This window comes from Boleophthalmus pectinirostris, unplaced genomic scaffold (assembly GCF_026225935.1).
Source record: "Boleophthalmus pectinirostris isolate CB_2022bp ecotype Guang Dong unplaced genomic scaffold, ASM2622593v1 HiC_scaffold_9, whole genome shotgun sequence".
Lineage (NCBI taxonomy): Eukaryota > Metazoa > Chordata > Actinopteri > Gobiiformes > Gobiidae > Boleophthalmus > Boleophthalmus pectinirostris.
The window spans coordinates 9,925,386-9,944,912 of NW_026571541.1; the positions used below are offsets into that span (position 1 = coordinate 9,925,386).

General features: G+C 37.7%; 1 protein-coding gene across 1 annotated transcript in view; it reads left to right on the forward strand.

Annotated features, from left to right (window-relative positions):
• The window catches only part of LOC110154577 (calsyntenin-2-like), a gene marked incomplete at its 5' end in the record, with an annotated part of 351,405 nt that overhangs the window by 243,769 nt on the left and 88,109 nt on the right, over window positions 1-19,527 (forward strand).

Here is a 19,527-nt window from a genome sequence, read left to right on the forward strand (position 1 = left end):
ACAATTCTGAGTTCATATTATTTTTATTATTATTTATTTTTTATAGTTTTATGTCTCCAAACCTGAAAGCATTTTGAGAAACAGAGAGCTCTTCTTCCTTGAGTGTGTGGACCTCAGCTGTCTGTTGATCAGTTCTCGGGTCACTGGTGCAGACAGGTGACCAGGACCTCTTGCCCCCTGTTCCTCTTCGGCTCACCCAGACAGGAGCTCTGATTTGGGGGAGCACTCCACAGCTGAGCCCTGGCCCTGGAGGCAGCACACGGAGGTAATTTAATCAGACGAGTCAGTGGGTTTGATTGGAGCGGAGTACGGGGGCATCCATTGTCATTTTCACTGCACATGGACAACCTGAGTAAAAGAATTCATGCTCTCAGTTTCGTCATTTTGGATTTCGTCTGTGTGATAATTTGGGCTCTCTTGACTTAAAGGTGCATTATGTACAGTAACTTAAAAGTGCTGGGTTTGCTACTTGCTTGTCTCCATGGAGATGTAATGTCTTTGCCTAGAATGTTCCACAATAAGGCATTAAACATATCTCCCTTGCATTTGTTCAGTTACATGTTTTATAGCTTAAAATACCTTCAAACATGAACTCTTTCCAAGTACAGGCTTGGTTCTCCTTTAACCTGTCTCCATTGTGATTGCCAAATATTCAAAGCCAAAGCAGTAATATCTCCAGGAAGATAAACAGGTGGCGGACTCTTCATCAGAAAAGTTGCAAGTCAAATTTTTCTTTTTTTGTTTGTTTAACTGGATATAGGTTTCAAGTTACAATATGTAGCTTTCTTGAAGTGGCACGTCACCTGCATGATTCCATGGAGATAGAAAGTTAAAACCATTCTTCCATACAGAACATTCTCCAGGGAGACAGATAAAGTGGAATATTATAGCCAAAAGAACAACTTTTCTATGGAGACAAGCAGAATGAGGCTCAGCTCCAAGCTAAATAAGAGTCAGGTTTGTGGAGATGCAAGCATGCTCAGAATAAAGACGCATGTTTAGTGCAGTAAACACAATCAAACTGAAAAAAACAAGCTTTTCATTAAATGTATAATTTGGCTAAAAAGTTACATAGTGTAGCTTTAAGTTAACCTCTTAATGCCAAGTGTCACAAATATGCAACAAACCATTTGGATCACGATATAAGCTGAAATAGCGGCTGCATTTCCCCAGTGCCGGTTAGTGAGTATGCAGTATACAATGCAACATACCCAAATTTATTTATTTATTTATTTATTTTCCTATAGTCAAATTAATAATCTCAAATTAATTTACCACCCACTTAAAGGCAAAAACACACACAAAACCTTTTTATATAGATTTATATGAATTCAGGCGTTAAGGGGTTAAGGTCAACCTACACCACAGGAGGGTGTCATACATTTATGGATGGTAATAGATTTCATTTAGTTTGGGTAAATTACTTTGCGGCCTTAAGAAAGTATATGTATGTGTATTAATCAATGTCTTTTCTTAATTTTCAGTTTAAATTTTCTGCTCTAAAAAAAAACAATGGCTTTCGATATTCATTTCATAAACATAAACAAGAAAGGCTATTGGTCATTGCCATGTAAAGGGGCATTACGTAACTTTTCTGGTGGTTGGGGCCGCTCTATTCGCAACTTGATTGTCTCTATGGTGATGATGTTGTTTTTGCCTGCAGTGTTCCACAGTGTGACATTAAACTCAGCTATCTCACATATATTTAATTATAAGTTCTCTAATTGCTTAATAATGTAAGACATGTATTCTAACTCGCCTCACCACAGATCTGACATGTAATTTCACTAACAGAGGATTGGCTTAAGACCTCTTTGTAAAAAACAAAACATGCAGATCATTAATTGAAAACAACTGGCTCTCGATTCAATTAAAAGTTGATTAATTGCCTTAGTTGGCTTAGCAGACCTGAACCTGCGGGAACAGCCATCTGGTCACAACCTCTGACAAGAAAAACAAAATTAAAGTAAACTAAGTCACTTTAATGAAACTTGTCTTTGTTCTGGCCCTAAAGCACATTCACTTTTGCTCTGAGACTGAAGTTTTCTGGTCTCTTCTTTTTGTTAATACTTGTTTTTAACCTGAGGCCAAACAAACTTTCATTAAAACTCCAACTCCCGCGCTGCTTCCTCCTCCACGGCTAATGTCTTTAAGCTAAATGAACTTGTGAATACCTCAAACTCAGCCTGTTTTTTTGCCCAACTTGTTTTTTTCCTTTTATTGGTCCATCACAATAGCCCAATTAAATGCTTATATACAATCCAATCGCCTTTTGTTAGGACTTCCGTAATTTCCGAACCAAGAAGTAAACTTTTTTAACCTGGTGAAAAATCCACTATCTCTTAATGGGAGCTGGGGTCTTCATGTGCAGGAGTCATTGTACTAAAAGTGATTTAAGACTTTAAGGCATTTATTGTGGAACTTTTATGGTGCAAGGTATATACACCATATGCTTGTCTCCATGGAGATATGGAGTAAGGCATTGAAGTTCTGTCAGTGTAATCTCTCAGTCATCCAGGTCTGATCCAAAGCAAAAGAAACCAGACTTTTGTCCAGTTTACAGAGTTGAATTTTTCTTTTGCATTAAATTTCTTTATCTCTGTCAGGACAAGCAGGTAAAGTCTAAATATATATAGAAGGATGTGTCAGTAAGGGCATCTGACTTCAACTTTTGCCCCTGTAGATATTGTATTTTTTGGACTATAAGGGACACCAGATTATAAGGCGCTATATCAGTAATGTTGAATTCTCTCGTCTATTTTCATACATAAGGCACACTGGACTATGAGGCACATTAAGCAAACAGACAAAGCTTGAGTCTGATCCCTTAGCTCAGGCATCCACGATCGATTCAGCCGGCATTGCCTCCCTGTCTTGGTGAATGTGTATTATGAAAATGCATGTGGGTGGATAATTTAAGTTTGTTTTTTATTTCCTACAAGGAGAACTCAAATATACATTGAGTAATAATGTGTTTATTGCAGCTTTGAGCACATCTGTTTGCGTTTTACAGAATCGAAACTTAAAACCACAAATAAGCCCTGAAAAAATCATCCGTTCCTTGTGCCGTTTCTCTCAGACTAAAGGACACGACTCAGTGGAATATAAGTGGTGATGGTGAGTCTGTTCTGTGTGTCTATCGCGTTGGAGATGGTTCATGTGAAACTTTTCAGCGATTATAAGTCTGTAGGTCATATGCATAGACCATATATATGAATGGGCATGCAGTATATTCTCTGTAGCATTTCACTGATGTCACAAATCCTTACACAGAATTATACTTCACCCTTTTCTCCACGAGGATCCTGACTACAGTAGCCGTAATGCTCTGACAATCCAGCGGTGCAGCTTCATAGTTTATCTAAATCATACAAAACATTTTGACAGATTTTTGAGCGCCGTGTACCACATAAAATCAGTTTGAGGTCAGTAAGCACAACCAGAATTAATACATAAGCTGCACCGAATTATAAGGCGTCAATTTTTGAAAAAACTAAAGAATTTTAAATGCACCTTATAGTCCAAAAAATACGGTATATTCTTAGTTAAATAAGACTGCTGCGTACTGTGTGCAACTAATTATAACGTGTTTTATCCTCCATGAACCAGGAAGTGTACTAGTTCCTGTTAGCATTATCGTTATCACTAGTCTAGCCTCTGAAAGTTGTGAAATGTGCTCATCAGCGTATCACAGCATATAATTAGGATGCTCGGCAAATTTTTACTTTTTAATTTCTAAGGGCCAGTCTGGAATTTTGGACATAGGACCTCATTTCCTAGTGAGCCAGAGTGTTGGAGACGTGTGGAGACACTTTTTTAAAATATTCATCCAGTCCTTGTATTTGCAGAGGTCGCTGGTGCTAGGCTAGTGCATGTCAATGGCCATAGTTAGCCCACAACTAAAAACAGTCTTACCCAGTCCACAAAACACCCAAAGCAAATCTATTATTACGCCAGACTGTCGATGTGAATGTCTGTGTTGATAGAATAATTTTAGAAGAAAACCAACCTTGCATTTGAAGGATTTATGTGATTTATGCAGCAGCAGCAAGTTGTACTTCCTGATAGAAAGCTTGGCAGTGGCGGACTGATATATGAGAAAATAGTCCCTCAGCATGCAGTGATTCATGCGATGTAATGTTAGTTTTATTTCAAACATTATTCTATCAACACAGACATTTACATCGACAGGCTGGCATAATAATAGATTTGCTTTGAGTGTGTGAGGAGTGGGTAGGTTAGTGGCAAGCTAACTATGGCCATTGACATGCACTAGTTTAGCACCAGCGACCTCTGCAAATACAAGGACTGGGTAGAATATTTTTAAAAATGTCTCCACACGTCTCCAACTCTCTGGTTCACTAGGAAATGAGGCCCTATGTCCAAAATTCCAAACTGTCCCTTTAAGCTAAATGAACTTGTGAATAGCTCAAACTCAGCCTATTTTACCCAGCCTTTCTTCTCCTTGACAATAGCCCAATTAAAGGCTAATATACAACAAAGTCACCTTTTGTTAGGAACTCCGTAATTTCCGAACCAAGAAGTGACCATTTTTAAGCAGGTGAAAAATCCACTATCTCTTAATAGGACCTGGGGTCTTAATGTGCAGGGGCATTGTACTAGAAGTGATTTAGTACTTTAGCCTGCGCTACTGCATACTATTGTTGCAGAGAGAGCCTGCAGGTCGCTATTGACTTAGAAGTTTTGTGATGCTTGTACTCAGTGCCCTCTTTGTCCACTCTCTCATATTCATTAAAGCTGCATTGTGTAACTTTTCTGGTGGAAAGCCCATCAAACACTTTTCTCCATGGAAATGTTATTGCTTGGTCTGGAATGTTTCACAGTATGGTATTAAACCTTTCTATCTTCATGGAGAATAGGGGTGTGCAAAAATATGGAAATATCAATATATTGTATCATATAATGTGATGATACAGTATCGATGTCAGGGACTGCTGTATCGATATACTGCCAAGAGTATTTTTTGTTATATTTTACAAAAACATTTTGTTTCAGCACTACAGTTTTGGTGCTTGTTTAGAGGAAGAAAAACTTGTTTATGCAACACATTTGACATATTCATTGTTTCGGTGTGTTTCCTATGAACTTCGCACAGCTTTGAATGGTTATTTTTTATTGAACCATATTAAATTGATTTGAAATATATCTTACTGCATCTAAAGCTCACTGTATTGTGATATGTATCATATCGTGGTCTATGTATAGAGGTATATATCGTATCGACAATATCTTAATGATACCCAGCCCTTTGGAGACCAAACCAGACTAAGTTACAGGTCAGCTCTGTGGAGAGGCAACCCCACTCATAGTCAGAACCCCTGTTTCTCAAGGTATATTTGTGCTATAAAACCACCTGTAACGGAAAAAATGTAAGGTAGAGACTGTGGAATATTCCTGGCAGAGCAATCACGTACCCATAGAAACAAACAGGTGATGGACCCCTACTGAAAAAGTTACATATTGCACCTTTAAATATAGACTTAAAAGTGGCATAAAACTGGTTATCTGAAAGCTTATAGAGGCTGAAAAATAGCTATGGAAAATAATGATTCTTGTGGTGCTTCTAGCAATCTAAAGCAGTTGTATAGGGCTGTAGTTTCTTTGACAACTGCCGCTTAATTGCAGGGAATGGCGAGACACAAAGAAAGCATTCAAACTCTCTTTCTATCGCTTTGGACAATTTACGGTATGTTTTTTAGAAAGGACTAGACTCAAAAACAGACAACAACAAATGTTGGAGGCACATGAAAGTCGGTGTATTTTTAGTGTGAATGTACTCTACAAGTTTGTACATTCTTCATTCTTTCCACTCAGTAGGAGGTTTCTGATCACCATCTAGACTACACCTGTACTAGGGGTGTGCAAAAATATCTAAATATTGATGTATCGTATCGTTTAATGTGATGATACAGTATCGATATCATGGGCTGCTGTATCGATATATCAACAAGAGTATTTTTTGTATATTTTACAAATTATTTTGTTACAACTACAGTTTTGTTGCTTGTTTAGTGGAAGGAAATTTGTTTATGTGACACATTTGACATTTTCACTGTTTTAAAGATTAAAATGGGTGTGTTTCATATTCATTTTGCACAGGAAGCAGTTTAAAGACTTTTAGTGTCACAACCATGTTTTAGCTTTTGTTTTTTATTGAAGTTTATTGAATCGATTTGAAATATATCAAATGGAAAGTGCACTGTATCGAGATATGTGTCATATTGTGGCCTATGTATTGTGGTATGTATTGCATTGGCAACTTCTTAATGATACCCAGCCCTAGCCTTTACACAGATTTAAACATTAGTTTACATCTTCTTCAATTTGACATTAGAAACCTGTAGGAGCACCTTAGTTTTGGGTGTATTGTGACATACCCGTAAACAGGGAGTATTGTTCAGAATTTACTTTTTGGAGATTTCTACCAAGTTAGTAAGTTTTTTTTATTTATTTAGCGCTTTTCACTGACATATGTCACAAAGACACTTTACAGATCATTATTCATTCACTCCAGACCCAGTGGTGGTAAACTGCTATTGTAGCCACTGACTATTGTAGTAACTGACAGAAGTGCAGCTGCCAAACGGTGCCATCGGCCCCTCTGACCACCACCATCACTTTCATACTAGGCAATGTGGGTGAAGTGCCTTGCCTAAGGACACAACGACGCCCCACTGTGGCACCTGATTTTCCCAGCGGTCTACCATCCAAGTACTAACCAGTCCCAGACTTGTTTAGCTGCTGAGATCTGACGGGATCAGGCGTTTAAAAGCCAGTATGGCACCTCATCATAAACAGAAGAAACTGACGAGATCTTATATGTCATCCATGTATGTTTGAGCAATCTAGTGATCTCTCCCGGGCACTATTCAAACCCTGCTTACAGTTAACAGTACAAGCCAGTCCACAATCCAATATCAACCATGCTTCCCCACAACCATTTTTCATAAATACATAAAAGTATGATACAAAACAATACACTACAACTCCACAAACCTGAATCGATGTGCAAGCAGTTTAATTTGAGGAATGTGTGCTGACTGTGTTGTGATAGTGCTTTGAAGGGAGAGTGACTTGAGAGCAAGGGGGGACTTGAAAATTAAACTTATTAAACATTTTAATGTGTTGTTTCTGGCGAATATGTCGTTTTCAAATCAACTATAGGTAACATGGCGATCTATAATTATTATGTGTTAACAATGAATACCCAATAGAAATGTAAGCCCCTTCTATGATGATATACCTTCTAATGTGACATCAAACGCTGAATCAAAACAATATTATTAAGTCAACCTATGAGATACGCCAATGGGAGGAAGTACCCAAAAGTACCACATATCTTCCAACTGTCAAATTTAGAGCCAGTGGTCCACAATAGCTTACAGAAGTGTCAGTAAATGTCCCGTATAGAAGTGTAAATGGACACAGAGTTACGACAAAAGCCTGTGGTTCAGATGAGGACTCAGACTGCTTTAGCCTTGAGAGAAAATCAATGAAAAGTCACCTCTGGAGCAACAACAGCAAAACTGACAGGGATAATGGACATCCCTGCAGTGTCCACTCTCAATGTAGACAAGTGTCAGGCATTTAAAGGGCCCATATTATGCTATTTTCTCATCTGTTATAATGTTGTTTCCTCGTGAAAACATTACTGGAGTTGCATTTTGTTTCATTCACACATTTAACACACAAACCTGCATATTTAGGCTGAGCTCTAGCTGAGTCTCTCAGAACAGAGACAGAAAACATGTGTTGATACAGAAAGTTTTCCACTGTGTTTTAAACTCCATACACCTTCACTAAAATCATTTGGATGACTTCAGCCTAGGAATTGCTAATCTTTACTAAACAAAATGTAAAATGTAGCTGTTAAGTTTACCGCTTCATGACATCACACAGTGGAACAGAGCATTTTGAGTTTTGGAGATGTAGAAAGACTAATATTAAAGGATGTTTTTGATCAAAAATATGTTTTTGATTGGGTAACAGCATTATAACATGGGTAAAAGCTTAGAAGAATCCATTTTGTGTATTTTAGGACCTTTAAAGGAGGACTTTGGAACTTTTCTTTTGGAGGATATATGCAATCTGCTTGTCTCTATGGAGATATGAAGTAAGGTATGAGACATCTCTTGACACCAGCCCAGTTACAGTTCAGATCTGTGGAGAGGTAACCGCAATGATGTATAGGTTTAATGTCATATTGTGGTACATCTAATAATCTTAAAGTTACCAGAAAGTTACCAGTATCATTAAGAAATTGCCAATACGATACATACCTCGATACATAGACCACGATATGATACATATCTCAGTACAGTGCACTTTCGATTCAATACGATTCAGTACAATATATTTCAAATTGATTCAATACGGTTCAATAAAAAATAAAGGTTAAATCATGGCTGTGATACTAAAAGTCTTTGTTAAACCACTTCTTGTGCAAAGTGAATATGAAACGCAAACATTTTAATCATCAAAACAGTGAAAATGTCAAATGTGTCGTATAAACGAGTTTCCTTCCTATAAACAAGCAACAAAACTGTAGCTCTGTAACAAAATAATGTAGCAAAATATACCAAAAAAATAGGGATGTTACATAACTGAAATATCATGATATTGTATCATCAAAGTTCTCGCAATAATATCGCAGGTCATCACAATATATCAAATTATGTGTCTTTGCTTAAATTAAGAGTTATTTTGCAGCAATAGCTTAAAAAAAAAACAAAAAACAGAGAGAACTACATAGACTATGATCCTTTACTATTTTTACTACTTATTTCAATGTTGAAAAAAATAACAGTTCTAAGCACTTTTAAGTCTTAGTTCTTTGGATTAAGTCTTGTCAAGGCATTTTAAGAAGAAAAAAATTGCATATTAACAGTTTTTAGCCCCCACAAAATATCGCAATAAATATAGTACCGTGAGATGTATATCGTGAAAATATCGTACAGAGAAATTTCGATATCGTTACATCCTTAATCGTGAGCCTCTCCACCGTAGTGAGCTTTCCCATGATATCGCAATAAATATCATACTGTGAGGTTCATACCGTGACGATATTGTATCATGAGACTTGGATATTGTTACACCCCTACCAAAAAATAATCTTGCTGTATCATCACATTAAATGGTACGATATATCGATATTTTGATATTTCTACACACCCCTAGTGTCAGGAAGGGCATCTGACATGAATTTTTTGCCCCAGCACAGATATATTGTAGATTGTAGCCCTCTATCTAAGAGCCAAATAAGTCAAATAAAATAGCTATGTGCTGTTTTTCCTGTTTTATCATCTGTGAACCAGGAAGTGCACGGTTAGCATGATAGCTGTTGTTAGTCTCAACCACTCTGTCCTCGTAAAACTCTTATAAACTCATTCTGGTGAGTTACTGATGCTAGGAAGGCATTAAATAAGTGCAGAATAACTTTGGACAACTACTTACAGTTTTAAGACAGTAAAAATCAGGTACAGCGCCTTTAAGTGCATACCTATATTATACATTATGCTTTTAAAAAATCATGCAAAAGATGACATAAAATACAGAAATTACCCAATTCTATTGCAATAAATGAACATACAAGATTATGAATGACCTTTTCTATTGCCATTGTTTTGCAAGAGAAGTATCTGACATTTCATCTTTTCAACAGTTACAGAAAGTTGTATTGTACTAATTTAAAGTTGGACAGTACATTTATCTTTTAGCTCTCCGTCTGCTCTTGTTTTAAAGTGACAACCTACAACATCGGAGAGTGAGAGTGAATTGTGATGGATGGGGCCTTAGACAGTGTCAGAATGTGAGAAAAAGCTCTGTAGATGTATCTTTGTTATAGAGCAAATTACAGTAATGAGAAGTGAAGGCTGTGGCGTAGTGTTCTGCTCCTCTGTGCAATTACAATGTCACTTTAGACACTCAGAACAGACAGGCTGAAAAGTGTGTGGCGTTTACAAAAGGTGTCTGATTTGCAACTGTCAAAAAAAGCTCTGGTGTAGTTTAAACGTACACTATGTAATTTTCCTGTATGGCATTAAACTTATGTACTTCATGGAGACACAGAGGTGACATAACCAGACCAAGTTAGTGGTCAGATCTGTTGCAAGGCGAGCCACTCACAGTAAGAATACATGCTTTTTGAGTATTGTTTGTTAGCTATAAATCATTCAACTAATGCAAGATAAAAGATAAAATATTGGGGGACTTTCTATAAAAAACAATAACATCTTTGGCAGATGGCAGATGCTCCACCAATAAAGTTACATAGTGCACTTTTAAATTTGAAATTTGAAATTCAATTTGGGCTGTTTTAGAGATTTAAACCTACAATCTACGGCATGATCTCTAAGATACAAATTCAAATGGCACTAATGCTGAAACTCTTCTGTCTTGAACAATGAATTATGAATATGCTTTATTCATTTGAAGTTCCTCTTGTCACTTTAATGACTTTTTAGAAGCAACAGAAAAACATTTGATTGATTTTCCCAATATTTGTGTGACACATTTTGAAAGAACGTCACGCAGACTGACTTGTGTCTAACGCGCGGTTGGTCTGTTCCTCATTTGTGTGGGAGTAGATCAGGAGACTGCCTCTTTTCTTTGTGCACGCCAACAATGAGAAAATGACTTTTCACTCACAAAATGATTTGATTTTTAAAATAAATTTATCACGTTTTGTGATTCGAACTGTAGCTCGCATTGATGGGTTTTTGTCAAAATTGTCACCAAAAAGTAAAACTGCATAATATGTAGCAAGGCCATCATTCACCAGCTTGGACTAATTTGGCTCATTTGTCATGCAATGAAGAGATGCCTTTTAAAGTATTCACACTGTTCCTTTTGGGTCCTGGTTTGAGCCCAGTTTAGTCCAGATGTAGACTTGGTTTGGTCCTGTTCCAGTCCTGGTTTAGTCCTGGTTTAGTCCTGGTGTACTCTTGGATCAGCACTGAAATTAGTTTCAGTTTTGTCTCAGTGTTGATGTGGTCTATGTGCAAGTGTGAAAGCATCTTTAAGGTTACAGATAGAAGAGAAAACATGCAGATGTTGTTGAAATTTTTCAATAAATAAAGTCCCAGTTTTTAATTTTGGCCCTCTGTGAATTTGAGTTTGACACTTCTGGTCTAAACCGTAATTAATCTAGGACTATTTGGGACTAAACAGGACCAAATAGAACGTATGCGTCGTCAGTGTTTTTATAGGTGAAAAAGTGCACAACACTTCACTTTGAAAAAAACAAAATTTTCTTCATATCCTCTCATGTTTTGTCACCCACAGCTCTTCTTAACTAGTCTAAGTCTATTGTCAAAACAAACATCTCCAGAGCACAATTTGAACAGCAAGCATCTGGCATTTTCAAATGGTGTTGACTACTGTTGTCAGGAACTCCATGTTTGGGCGTTGGGGGACCGCACTTCCTGACGAGTTTTGGAAGTGGTGTTTTGTATTAAAGATGGGAAAAGTCTGTTATTGTGAGCAAAGGTCTCCATCACATCTGTTAGTCAGCGTGAGATACGAAGATTGTAAAAGATGTCAGGTATTTCTCAAGTCCCAAACTGCAGAGGAGTGTTGACTGTCACTGCGGGTGCAAATAATACCAAACACAGCTGTTTTTGATATGGGACCAAATGGATGTGCAAATGAAGGCGGCACATTCAGAGCCACAGACAAGACTCAGAGATGAGCAGAACAAGTGAGGATCATTGGTAAATTTATCTCATTTAAAGCACTGATTTACATTGACAGCAGCTGCACAGAGTCAAGAATGATCAACTCTTATAATGTAATCAAGGGGCTTTCTAACGGAAAATTGTGTCTCTTGACGAAAACTTTTCTAGCTTTAAATTTCTAGCACCAAAGTGAAGTCAGTAAGTTTTAATGATAGAGTTACTGTACAATTGGTAACATGTTTCTATCTGCAGTGGTAGCTGTCTTAGAGTACACTGATATCATAGACTGTAAATATATAAATGGACACAGTTAACCCGCTAGCCACCTCATTCCAGGTAGGAAGTTTGCATGTGGGCTCTTCTGGCTCCTTCTGACCCTGGCTCCCATTGACTTGACATTGGAATATTACCGTCCCTCTCTCTGTAACTGTTGCTGTGATGATCTTCGTCATTCTGGCCTTAAAATCTTCAAATTAACATGCTCTAAATCAGGGGTCTCCAACCTGTAGCTTGGGAGCTACCTGTAGCTCTCCACCCCCTTCCCAGTAACTCGCCAAGGGATTTCTGAATTAGACTTATTGTGCTGCATAAATAAATCAAATCTGATAAATAAAATGCCTTTTACCATTGTACATGTATCATTTTGATTCCTAACTTTGTGCAATAATAAATGGATAATTGTTTATGTTTAATAGATCCTCATCTAAGCCTCACCATGGCTCTTATGCTCAATTTCTTCTGACGACTAAAACTAGTAGCTCTTCGGCATTTTCATTTTGTAAAAGTAGCTCACCGGAGGAAAAAGGTTGGAGACACTTGCTCTAGATCACAGGTGTCAAACATAAGGCCCGGGGTCCAGATCCGGCCCTCCAAGACCTTTAATCTGGCCCTCTGCTGATTTCTACTAAAATATTTTAATTATATTTTCTATTTAAATATTGGTAATTTGGTCTCCAGTGCCTCTGTGCGTGGCCCCTCCCACCAGAGCAGCACAAAGAGATCTGTTTCTTTCCAAACGCTCTTAAAGGACGATCGATTTTGACTGTTGACCGTGACACCCTCATCAACAAAATGTCAAAAATGAGAAAAATGGCCACAGAGTGAAACATTTACTTATTCCTATTTGCATATGCGTTAAAACATTGTGTTGAAATAGCATTTTTCTTAAAGTTTCAGGTTGTTCATAATATTTTGTAAAATAAAGAGTTCATCAATTAAAAAAGATTTCTGTAATAGATTTGCATTTCTCTGCACAAATATTTGAACTTATTGTTATTTTTGGGGTTTATATGACATGAGTTTTCTTATCCAGCCCCTTTGGGATCAAAATGAGTTAGACACCCCTGCTCTAGATGATCCTGTTTTTTTGTTTTGTTTTGTTTTGTTTCCACAATTTTGTCCATCAAAAAAAAAAAAAAAAATTATTCATAATATAAAGCTAAGCTTCAAATTCGCTCCTGTAACCGTTAGCATCTTGAGGTTCATTCGAGCGGCGCTGAACACTATGGGTGACGTCGCACTCACTTAGTCCACTTTTTTATACAGTCTGTGATTGATATGGTCTAGCAGGCATTCTGAGTCTATATAACCTTTCCAAACCAGTAATACAATAAAATATGAGCCTTTTCACTATGGTTTAGTATTGTTTTTTGTTTTGTTCGTATAATAATAAATAATGGTGACAGGAGGAAATCCTCCAGCTAATGTGGCCCTGACCAAGCCTGGCTCAACATCAGACTGGGGCATTGTACAGCTCCCAGGGAACATACAGCCGTTTGGTTGACTCTGACCGGTCTCTTTAAGCTCATTTGGAATTACAAAATAACACATATTTTTAAATTTTACCTCATGCATGGACTAAAGCTGAATTGCTTGCTTGGTGTTTTTTAAGGCAACCTCACTTATAACTCATCGCTTAGTCATAACTTCAAATCTTACCAGTCTTAGCAGCTTGTCAAAACAAAGCTATTTACTGCTTTTTATAAAGAAATACAATTAATATAATGCAGAATTGAGTGAAGCATTTTGGCCCAGCCCTCCACAATATTTTCTGTTCCTCATGCAGCCCCATGGAAAAGTTAATTGCCCATCCCTGGTCAGGATCATGGAAATTGGTCCCTGAGTGCTGTACAGTAGCTCACCCAGCAGCAGTGGCTGAAGGACGGGTCAAATGCAGAGAATGAATTTCCCAATAATGCCTTACATTTGTAATGAACTTTACAGGTTTCTCAGAATTCTACACTGTTGTCATTATACATTCACTTCGTACTTTGGTGCAGTAACCTACCTTTATCGCCACAGCTGCCATCAGCCTCCTCCGACTACCACCACTGACACACACATCACATTCATACTAGGCAAGGTGAAGGTGAAGTGTCTTGCCTAAGGTCACAACAACAGAACTTTAGCAGGAAATGATAGCACACTTGTTCACTATTTTAGTTAAGCTGTTCAGATATAGTGTGAACCCTCTCTCCACCCAGCATGCATACTTTCAAAAAGTGTATTAAGACAAGAGCCAAGTACTAAACAGAATTTCACTTCATACAGTAGGAGAGTGCAAATACCATGCATTATTATAGAGAAATACAGCTTTGTTTTGCAGAATAGTAGTCCTATAATGACACTAACACTTCAATAGATAGTTTGCCCTGTGGTTTTGACTGGGGCCGGGACAGTAAAAGCCTGAGGAGGTGAAGATGAGCTGTTATGAGTGATACATGCAGCCATTGAACAGAGCGGCCATTTTGCTTTATGAACCAGAGCAGAGGGTCTATATTTAGCCTCCTCTTGTCCCATCATCTATCATTCAAAACAGGCCTCCTGCGAGAAACAGAAGTCAGCAGGTTATAGCGTCAAGACAAAATGCGCACGTAATGGAGCCGTGAGAAGTTATGGGACTTTTTTACAATGTCTTAAAGGTGCTCGGATGAGTGGTAGAAGTAGGGCATGACTTTATACTTGTAGGAAGTTCTTAAGGTTAAGGTTTGTTGTCCCCATAGTAAAATCTGTCCTCTGACTTCTGGCCTATCCTTCATATGAATGTTACTGGGCTTATTGTAATTGTGCCAACAGTCTTTGCTTTACCTAGTTACAGATAGATTTTATAGATTTATTTATTTTTATTTTTTTTTGCAATTGTGTCTGTTATATAGTTATAATCTAGAACATCCTAGGATCATTATGTTATAATTTGGATTTTTTTTTTTAAATCACATTGTTAACTTGCTGTTCATGCGCTGTTTTTTTTCTTGGAATTCTGTCATTGTTTAATAAGGTTAGGCATTATAAGTACCTTTACCAGCCTTTTTTGGTCACTATCATGCCGACTAAACTCTACCTGTTAGAAAACTGTGGTGCCCAATGGGAGCAGACGTCGCAGGAAACGGCATCACATTCATTTGGTGAAAACTAGGGTTGATTGGCAAAATGGCATCTTGAAAATAAGCATTTAAAGATTGCTCAACATCACTCCAAATACAACTTTGAATAAGTAAATGGTGAGGGGAAACAAATGGTTAAAAGCTCTAAAAAGTCAATTTTGACTTAATAAAAGAAACAGCATACTTCTGTGTTAGAAAACCCAATGTTGCCGCAAACGTCATCACAAAAACAAGTCGGCATCTCCTGTGGATAGCTGCGAATCATTAGCCTGACCTCACACAGCATTAGAATTTGTTCACTCGACGGTTGGCAGGTACTTTTTTCATTTAACCAATCGCTGCTATTTGGTTGTGACATATATAATACGCCTCTAACGGCAATAACATCTTTCCCCTTGATAAAATTCACCGAAAATTATCTTTGTTCTGGCTTTAAATCCTTGATCTCGAGAGTCGTTGCCACCACAGAATGTATGGCTCTTTGCTGATTGGCTGGTGCCCAAAACTGTCTAGTGTATTCCGATTCCTGACCTATTTGCTGGAGAGAAATGAAATTGAGTGAAGGGGATCATGCCTTAAGTAGTGGATTTGTTCCAAAGTAGTTTAGTGGATTATTGTTCCAAAGTGACTACACAAATCCTACGCGGATCACTCCTAACACAACTTCGAGTGAGTAAATGAGTAAACTATAACTACTCTATACAATTACTACTCTATATAACTGACTTAACATACCAAATCAAAAGTAAAACCTCTTTTGGAAATGCTCTGGCTTTTAGTATTTAAAGTCACTGTGTCCTTCATGTTTTCATATGACATCACATTGCCTGTAGCATTTTAGTGACCCATTTATTTTCAACTTCCGTTACTATTTTCACCAGTATCCCAAAATAGCCGCAGTCAAACAATGCATTTATTGTACCAAGTGTCCCTGGATTTTGATATTGATTGGCATCCATGCAAATAGACTAGTCTGTATTCATGTGAGGCCTCCTATTGACAGCACAAATCAATACAAGCAGAGAGATGAAAGAAGAGGAGCAGAGGACAAAGGAAAAGGAGAGAGAGAGAGAAACGGTAAATGAACAAAACAAAGACCTCAGGGAGAAGATCTGAGACGCAAGATGGCCGACCAGAGCAGCCATCTGAAGTAACAAAGAGCAGAATTGATGGGCAGGTGCTCTCAGTGGACGAATTAAACCACAAAGCCGGAAAACAATAGAAAATAAAAATCACAGCAACGTTTGAACACAATCTGTCATCTAAAGGGTTGGGCCATGTTCAGTTTGAAAAAGTCCAGATCACACATTAAAGAGAATTACATGTGTTACTGTTTTACAGCATTTAAAACAAAATCTGACTAAAGAAAAATGTTTACCAGAAATGACTGAATTGATTTTTTCAATTAAAAATATATTTATATGAAGTATTTATATTTATATTTAAATAATTATATGACTTATTTACATTTGCCACAGAATTTGCTGCCGAATTTTCGTTACCTGACAAGCTCAAGATCAAACAGTGACAGTGAACGCATGCGCAGAGTTCTGTAGTGCAGGTAACAGGCTCGTGTTAAAGTACGAAAAGTTGACAGAAAGTGCTGAGTTTTCAAAGAAGAGCGCATGACCGATTATTTTTTGTTCAGTGTAATGACAGTGCAGTTTGTCTGATATGTAAAGAAAGTGGGGCAGTTTTCAAAGAATATAATCTGCATCGTCAGGGTCTCACAATTCTGTTATATAGCCGACCTGACTCCGGCCCCCATCACAGTCAGAAGCCATAATTTGGTCCCCAGAGAAAAAAATTGGTGACCCCTGCTTTAAAATCTCACCATTTAAATAAAAGCATGCTTTTTCATCTCCTCAAACCTGACTGTTATTTGGCCTAGAGAAAGGAGGACTCCTGCTTGTTTCCATGGAAATGCTGTGACTTCAAGGTTAAGGTACGCTTTATTGTCTGCATAGGGACAATGAAGTGTTTTTGGGTGCATTTTACCCATCCTTCAATGCCATTGGGGCACTTCATCAGGAGCAATGAGCACCACAGCGTAGTGTTTGGGGACCCATCTTCAGATCTCGAGCTTGGTCAGGACAGTCTTAGCTGGAGGATTTTTCCTATTGTGCATGTTTTGTGTTTATGGGGGAAAGCAGAGTGCGCACACACAGGGAGAAACATGCAGCTCCACACAGGCAACCTGCGAATCGAACCGGGAACCTTCTTGCTTTGATGCGTGAGTGCTCAGCCACCATGCTGCTACAACCTTCCACAGAATAGCCAAAGATGTCATTTTGTTTTCTTATGTACTTTAACTTCTTGGGTTCTTTTTAAAGACAGTACAGTAAAGTGTATTTACATTGTTGACATGTTTCATGTCCACAACTTAAATAATACTGTCAGAATGGCTTAAAACGTATCCATCTCCATGATTAACTTACTATTTTCGTGGAATCGGGGGTGATGTGGCAAGTCGCATACTGTAGCTGTAAGTTTTTTGATTGGTAATGAAATAAGGCCCCTTTTGATTTCATGTGTCTGTTGAAGTTGTGAGTGATATCTCTTTTAATACCTTTTCTTGCTCATACTTTTAAAACTCTTCCGTATCCATTGACAAAACGCTCCATATGATATAGACTGAAAAACAATAAAATCCCTATAAACATCAGCGCAACATTCAAACGCAATCCATCTTGAGGCGGGGAGAGACACTTTGAAGATTGATGCGTTTGGATTGTGCAAGAAGGCAAAAAGTAATGTGCAAACTAATTGAGTAAGTGTAATTATGGTGCCATATAACATCAGTCATGCATCAGCGATAACATTATATAGTCCTCATATCCCTCCGCCGCTGTCTGCTTCAAATGAAATCAGCGTTTATTAAAAAAGATTTCTTCCCAAAACCGGGATCTGTGCAGTTTTTCATCATTTTTATTTCTCACAAAGCGTGGTGGTGTTATGAGCGAGAGGCACTGGTTCATTCTGATAGAGGAAAATGGCACTGGAGAGGACAGTAAATGGCAGGGCAGCAGAACAGTGGATTCTCTTTCAAACACACAAGAGCTGATTTATGTGTGAAGAATAGAGAGTGGGGTATATGCAGGGACTTATTTGAATGGGACAGTATAGCATAGGTATAGATGTAGATGTTGTATCAGTAGCTGTGGTGGAAAGTAACAAAGTAAAAGTTGTAAAAGTACTGTGCATAAAGGTGCACTATGTAACTTTTTGGTTGGGGGTCCATCACCTGCTGGTTTCTATGGATATGCCATTGCTCTGCCTGGAATGTTACACAGTAGAACATTAAACATCTCTGCCTTACATGTATTAAATTACTGGTGGGTTTATAGCTCAAAATGCATAGAAAAACAGGCACTCTGACACTCCACAGATCAGACTTGTAACTTTCTCCAGTTTGTTCTCCATGAAAATAGAAAGGTTTACCATATTGTGAAACATTCTAGACAAAGCAATAACATCTTCATGGAAACAAGCGTTTGATGGACCCTCCACCAGAAATGATACACAATATACTTTTAACAAAAAAATGTTGGTATCTATACTTTACTTAAATACATTTCAAAGTAAATACTTGTCATTTTTACTTCACTACATTTGAGAGCAAGTATTTGTACTTTCTACTCCATTACATTTTTTAACTGGACTAAAAAGTAATACAAAAAAAAGATATTATTATAGTTTGAGCAGTTTATTTTGAAAACATTCATAGTTTGGGTTGTAATATTTTGCATGGGGCTGCAAATCTCACAGCAAATACAATATACAGACTACAAAGCCTCCCAGAGAATTGGTGCATTGCTGACTTTTTGGTCACATGAACATTGAACATTTCACACAAATCAACCTACTTAACATCATATTTTAGCAGCAAAACCTTTCTCAAATTCTAAATTTAAATGAATGGGACGGGAACTTAACCCCTTAACAGACAAAACAAACGTTTTGTGTGTATTTTTGCCTTTAAGTAGATGGTAAATTAAGTTGAGATTATTAATTTGACTATATTTGGATATGTTGCAAATTGGCGACAACTAGAAACAAGTGTTTGCCAAAAGTTCCTAGGAAGGTACTGCATATGTACTAACTAGCACTGGGGGAATGCAGCCTCTATCTCGTCTTATATTTTAACCCAAAAGGTTTGTTGCATATTTGTGACAGTCGGCGTTAAGGGGTTAACCATTAGACTGTATATAAATGGACATAGCTAATGTGCTAGCCACTGCATTCCAAATAGGACGTTTGCATGCAGCACTTCTTGCTCCTTTTGTCCCTGGCTCCCATTAACTTATACTGGAATATTTTCACCCTCTCTCTGTAACTGCTGCAGTGAGCCTCGTCATTTTGGTCTTAAAATGTTCGTATTAACCCACTCTACATGATCCTGTTTTTTTGGGGGTTTTTTTGCTATTTTGCCCAGCAAAAAAAAATCC